The sequence below is a fragment of the Amblyomma americanum genome, chromosome 1 (assembly GCF_052857255.1).
Source record: "Amblyomma americanum isolate KBUSLIRL-KWMA chromosome 1, ASM5285725v1, whole genome shotgun sequence".
NCBI classification, from domain to species: domain Eukaryota; kingdom Metazoa; phylum Arthropoda; class Arachnida; order Ixodida; family Ixodidae; genus Amblyomma; species Amblyomma americanum.
The window spans coordinates 94,827,995-94,833,994 of NC_135497.1; positions in this window are offsets into that span (position 1 = coordinate 94,827,995).

Sequence of the window (6,000 nt, forward strand, 5' to 3'; positions counted from 1 at the left end):
GACAACAATAATCAGCATAAAACATACATGAAATCAATATTCAGGGACTCGATTTTCCTGGTTCCTACAACTTCAGAAGAAATTTGTGCCGTTATACGACAGCTAAGTAATAATAAATCTTCTGGAATAGATGATCTCAGGGTCCAACCCATAAAATCAGTAGCACAGCATATCAGCAGTCCGCTTTCTCACATATGTAATTTAATCCTTTCTACTGGGGTGTTCCCTCATGAGCTAAAGATTGCGAAAGTGTCAGTAATTTTTAAAGGGGGAAACGAAAACGACTTACATAATTACCGACCAATATCGGTTTTGCCAGTCTTTTCAAAAATTATGGAGCAGATTATTTACATTCGCTTATTAAATTTTTCTAAAAAAGAAGGTATAATTGTAGAACAACAATATGGCTTTCAGAAAGACAAGTCCACTGAAAAAGCGTTACTTAATACTAAAGATAAAATAATAAGAAACTTTGAGCAAAAATATCATACAATAGGACTTTTCCTTGACTTCAAGAAAGCGTTTGATTCCATCAAACACAATATATTGTTGCAAAAGTTATACAACTATGGAATCAGAGGAATTGCATTTGACTTAATAAAAAGCTACTTAGATAGTCGACAACAATACGTGCAGATAAACCAGGCAAAATCAAGTCTAGGAACAATAAAATACGGGGTCCCACAAGGCTCCATCTTAGGGCCCTTACTGTTTTTGTTTTATATTAATGACATTATCGATATTCCACTCACGCCAGATATAATCCTGTATGCAGACGATACTAATGTATTTTTTTCTGGAACAGACTTAGAAATGCTTGAAAGGCAAACAAACAGCTGGCTAAACAACCTATCACAATGGCTTAACATTAATCAATTATCCTTGAACACTAATAAAACAAAGTACATTATTTTCCGTCCCAAAAATAAAGCCATCAATAGAGAACCTATTATACAATTTCGTGGGGAACACCTAGAACGAGTAAACTCTCACAAATTTCTGGGGGTTATTTTTCAAGAAAATTTGAGCTGGTCTCTGCACATAGAAAAAATACGAACAGTTATTTCCAGATCAATTGGAATTATCTTCAAAGTAAAGAACTTACTACCAATGTGGTTAAAAAAGCAGTTGTATTATAGTCTAGTTTTTTCTCGTTTGCAATATTGTATTCTTGTATGGGGAACTACGACAAAAGCAAACATGGAAAGCCTGCTTATACTACAAAAACGAGTCATACGATTAATAGAAAACTCTCCATATAGAGCCCCCTCAGCCCCACTTTTCGAAAAACATCAGATATTAACTATCACGAATATCATGAACAAAAGAGTAGCTTTGAAAATATATGATCAAATAAAAATGGACCCGGCTGGGTTCTCGCAAACTTTCTTCTTTAGAGACCACGACCATAACCTTCGGCATATGACCTGTAGAAAAGAACTAGTGCGAACGAACTACGGTACACAAACGCTAAAATATCGAATCGCTGATCTTCTAAATAAGTACCCGGGTATTATAGAAACCATTCACAACAGTCGTTCCACGAAAGCATTTAGCAAAAAGTTAACCCATTTCTTTTTGTGACATAGCAATGGCTTACTTTTTCTGCACATATCTGCCCTATATTAAAAAAAAAGAAAAATCCATGTTTTTATTAGAAAAGAAAACCTTACTTTGGCCGGCATAGTTAAGCTCTTCTTTCCTTTTGTTATATTCAGTTACACCGATATTTGTATTAATGTGCAATTTTGTGTAACAATGTTGACTCGCGAATATACTTTTTACAGCATTTCTTAATTGTGTACCTTAAATGAATATGTGCTGTTTTTTTATGTTTTCATGTATAATGTTATATGCAATGTCTCTTTGGCGTTATGATCTGTTTTTCTTTGGTTAAACCTGCCCACTGCTCAGTTGTAGAGTGTAAAGGGGGCGGACGCTTCGTCAGGCAACTTTTGATTGCCTTTTTGTTCGCCTCCTCGGCAACCAAGTGTTGTTGAAATAAATCTGAATCTGAATCTGAATCTGAATATCATCACGTTGCGCTTGACAACTATTTCATGTCACCCCCCGAATACATTTCACGTCGCATCGATCACCGCCACAAGGCTGGCATCCCAACATGCCGCACGAAATCTTTTCAGTCACATCTTCCACGCTCACTTGTGAAATGGAACCGCCTTCCCCCGATATTGCAGCCATTGCTGATAATAAAATCTTTCATGATGCTTTAACTAATATCGATTATTCTGAAGAAAGTTGATTGTGTGTTATATCTGCTTCCACTGTATTGCATACATTGTTTCTATACTATTTACGTTTTCTGAATGTTGTTATTTGTTTTATTGTGGAGTAAATTTATATTTATTTTCACTGTATTCTGTTTCATTGTTGTTTATCCTAATTAACCGGCTCCCCTCTGTAATGCCTTTGGCCCTGAGGGTACAATAAATAAATAAATAAATAAATAAATACAATAAACAGAAATGAGTCAAATGGCAGTAAGTTACTCCTTTTATACTCCAATATAGTCGTATTCGTGTTTAGTGTGTGTGTGCGCGTGCCTCGCGCGTGTGCACTCTAACAAGAAATGAGTAAAATGGGAGTAAGCTACTCCTTATTTTTACTCCCATATAGGCGTATTCGTGTTTAGTGTGTGCGTGCGCGTGCCTCGCGCGTGTGCACTCTAACAAGAAATGAGTAAAATGGGAGTAAGCTACTCCTTATTTTTACTCCTATATAGGCGTATTCGTGTTTAGAGTTTTTGTGCATGCGTGAGTGCACGTGCCTACGCGCGTGTGCATTCTAAACAGAAATGAGTAAAATGGGAGTAAGCCATTAATTTTTTTACTCCCATATAGGCGTATTCGTGTTTAGTGTGTGCGTGCGCGTGCCTCGCGCGTGTGCACTCTAACAAGAAATGAGTAAAATGGGAGTAAGCTACTCCTTATTTTTACTCCTATATAGGCGTATTCGTGTTTAGAGTTTTTGTGCATGCGTGAGTGCACGTGCCTACGCGCGTGTGCATTCTAAACAGAAATGAGTAAAATGGAAGTAAGCCATTAATTTTTTTACTCCCATATAGGCGTATTCGTGTTTAGTGTGTGCGTGCGCGTGCCTCGCGCGTGTGCACTCTAACAAGAAATGAGTAAAATGGGAGTAAGCTACTCCTTATTTTTACTCCTATATAGGCGTATTCGTGTTTAGAGTTTTTGTGCATGCGTGAGTGCACGTGCCTACGCGCGTGTGCATTCTAAACAGAAATGAGTAAAATGGAAGTAAGCCATTAATTTTTTTACTCCCATATAGGCGTATTCGTGTTTAGTGTGTGCGTGCGCGTGCCTCGCGCGTGTGCACTCTAACAAGAAATGAGTAAAATGGGAGTAAGCTACTCCTTATTTTTACTCCTATATAGGCGTATTCGTGTTTAGAGTTTTTGTGCATGCGTGAGTGCACGTGCCTACGCGCGTGTGCATTCTAAATAGAAATGAGTAAAATGGGAGTAAGATACTCTTTTTTTACTCCCATATAGCCGCATTCGTGTTTAGTGTGCGTGCGCGTGCCTATGCGCGTGTGCACTGTAAACAGAAAAGAGTAACATGGGAGTAAGCAACTCCTTTTTTACTCACATATAGGCGTATTCGTGTTTGGAGTGTGCGTGTGTGCGTGCGTACGCTTACCTACGCGCGTGTGCATTCTATATAGAAATGAGTAAAATGGGAGTAAGCTACTCCTTTTTTTACTCCCGTAGAGGCGTATTCGTGTTTAGAGTGCGTGTGCATGCGTGCGTGCGCGTGCCTACGCTCGTGTTCATTCTAAACAGAAATGAGTAAACTGGGAGGAAGCTACTCCTTTTTTTACTCCCATATAGGCGTATTCGTGTTTAGAGTGGGTGCGTGCGCGTGCCTAGGCGTGTGTGCATTCTAAACAGAAATGAGTAAACTGGGAGGAAGCTACTCCTTTTTTTACTCCCGTATAGGCGTATTCGTGTTTAGAGTGCGTGCGTGCGCGTGCCTTCGCGCGTGTGCATTCTAAACAGAAATGAGTAAAATGGGAGTAAGCTACTCCTTTTTTTACTCCCGTAGAGGCGTATTCGTCTTTAGGGTGTGTGCGTGTGCGTGCCTTCGCGCGTGTGCATTCTAAACAGAAATGAGTAAAATTGGAGTAAGCTACTCCTTTTTTTACTCCCGTAGAGGCGTATTCGTGTTTAGAGTGCGTGTGCATGCGTGCGTGCGCGTGCCTACGCGTGTGTTCATTCTAAACAGAAATGAGTAAAATGGGAGTAAGCTACTCCTTTTTTTACTCCCGTAGAGGCGTATTCGTCTTTAGGGTGTGTGCGTGTGCGTGCCTACGCGCGTGTGCATTCTAAACAGAAATGAGTAAAATTGGAGTAAGCTACTCCTTTTTTTACTCCCGTAGAGGCGTATTCGTGTTTAGAGTGCGTGTGCATGCGTGCGTGCGCGTGCCTACGCGTGTGTGCATTCTAAACAGAAATGAGTAAAATGGGAGTAAGCTACTCCTTTTTTTACTCCCGTAGAGGCGTATTCGTGTTTAGAGTGCGTGTGCATGCGTGCGTGCGCGTGCCTACGCGTGTGTGCATTCTAAACAGAAATGAGTAAAATGGGAGTAAGCTACTCCTTTTTTTACTCCCGTAGAGGCGTATTCGTGTTTAGAGTGCGTGTGCATGCGTGCGTGCGCGTGCCTACGCGTGTGTGCATTCTAAACAGAAATGAGTAAAATGGGAGTAAGCTACTCCTTTTTTTACTCCCGTAGAGGCGTATTCGTCTTTAGGGTGTGTGCGTGTGCGTGCCTACGCGCGTGTGCATTCTAAACAGAAATGAGTAAAATGGGAGTAAGCTACTCCTTTTTTTACTCCCGTAGAGGCGTATTCGTCTTTAGGGTGTGTGCGTGTGCGTGCCTACGCGTGTGTGCATTCTAAACAGAAATGAGTAAAATGGGAGTAAGCTACTCCTTTTTTTACTCCCGTAGAGGCGTATTCGTGTTTAGAGTGCGTGTGCATGCTTGCGTGTGCGTGCCTACGCGTGTGTGCATTCTAAACAGAAATGAGTAAAATGGGAGTAAGCTACTCCTTTTTTTACTCCCGTAGAGGCGTATTCGTCTTTAGGGTGTGTGCGTGTGCGTGCCTACGCGTGTGTGCATTGTAAACAGAAATGAGTAAAATGGGAGTAAGCTACTCCTTTTTTTACTCCCGTAGAGGCGTATTCGTGTTTAGAGTGCGTGTGCATGCGTGCGTGTGCGTGCCTACGCGTGTGTGCATTCTAAACAGAAATGAGTAAAATGGGAGTAAGCTACTCCTTTTTTTACTCCCGTAGAGGCGTATTCGTCTTTAGGGTGTGTGCGTGTGCGTGCCTACGCGCGTGTGCATTCTAAACAGAAATGAGTAAAATTGGAGTAAGCTACTCCTTTTTTTACTCCCGTAGAGGCGTATTCGTGTTTAGAGTGCGTGTGCATGCGTGCGTGCGCGTGCCTACGCGTGTGTGCATTCTAAACAGAAATGAGTAAAATGGGAGTAAGCTACTCCTTTTTTTACTCCCGTAGAGGCGTATTCGTGTTTAGAGTGCGTGTGCATGCGTGCGTGCGCGTGCCTACGCGTGTGTGCATTCTAAACAGAAATGAGTAAAATGGGAGTAAGCTACTCCTTTTTTTACTCCCGTAGAGGCGTATTCGTGTTTAGAGTGCGTGTGCATGCGTGCGTGCGCGTGCCTACGCGTGTGTGCATTCTAAACAGAAATGAGTAAAATGGGAGTAAGCTACTCCTTTTTTTACTCCCGTAGAGGCGTATTCGTCTTTAGGGTGTGTGCGTGTGCGTGCCTACGCGCGTGTGCATTCTAAACAGAAATGAGTAAAATGGGAGTAAGCTACTCCATTTTTTACTCCCGTAGAGGCGTATTCGTGTTTAGAGTGCGTGTGCATGCGTGCGTGTGCGTGCCTACGCGTGTGTGCATTCTAAACAGAAATGAGTAAAATGGGAGTAAGCTA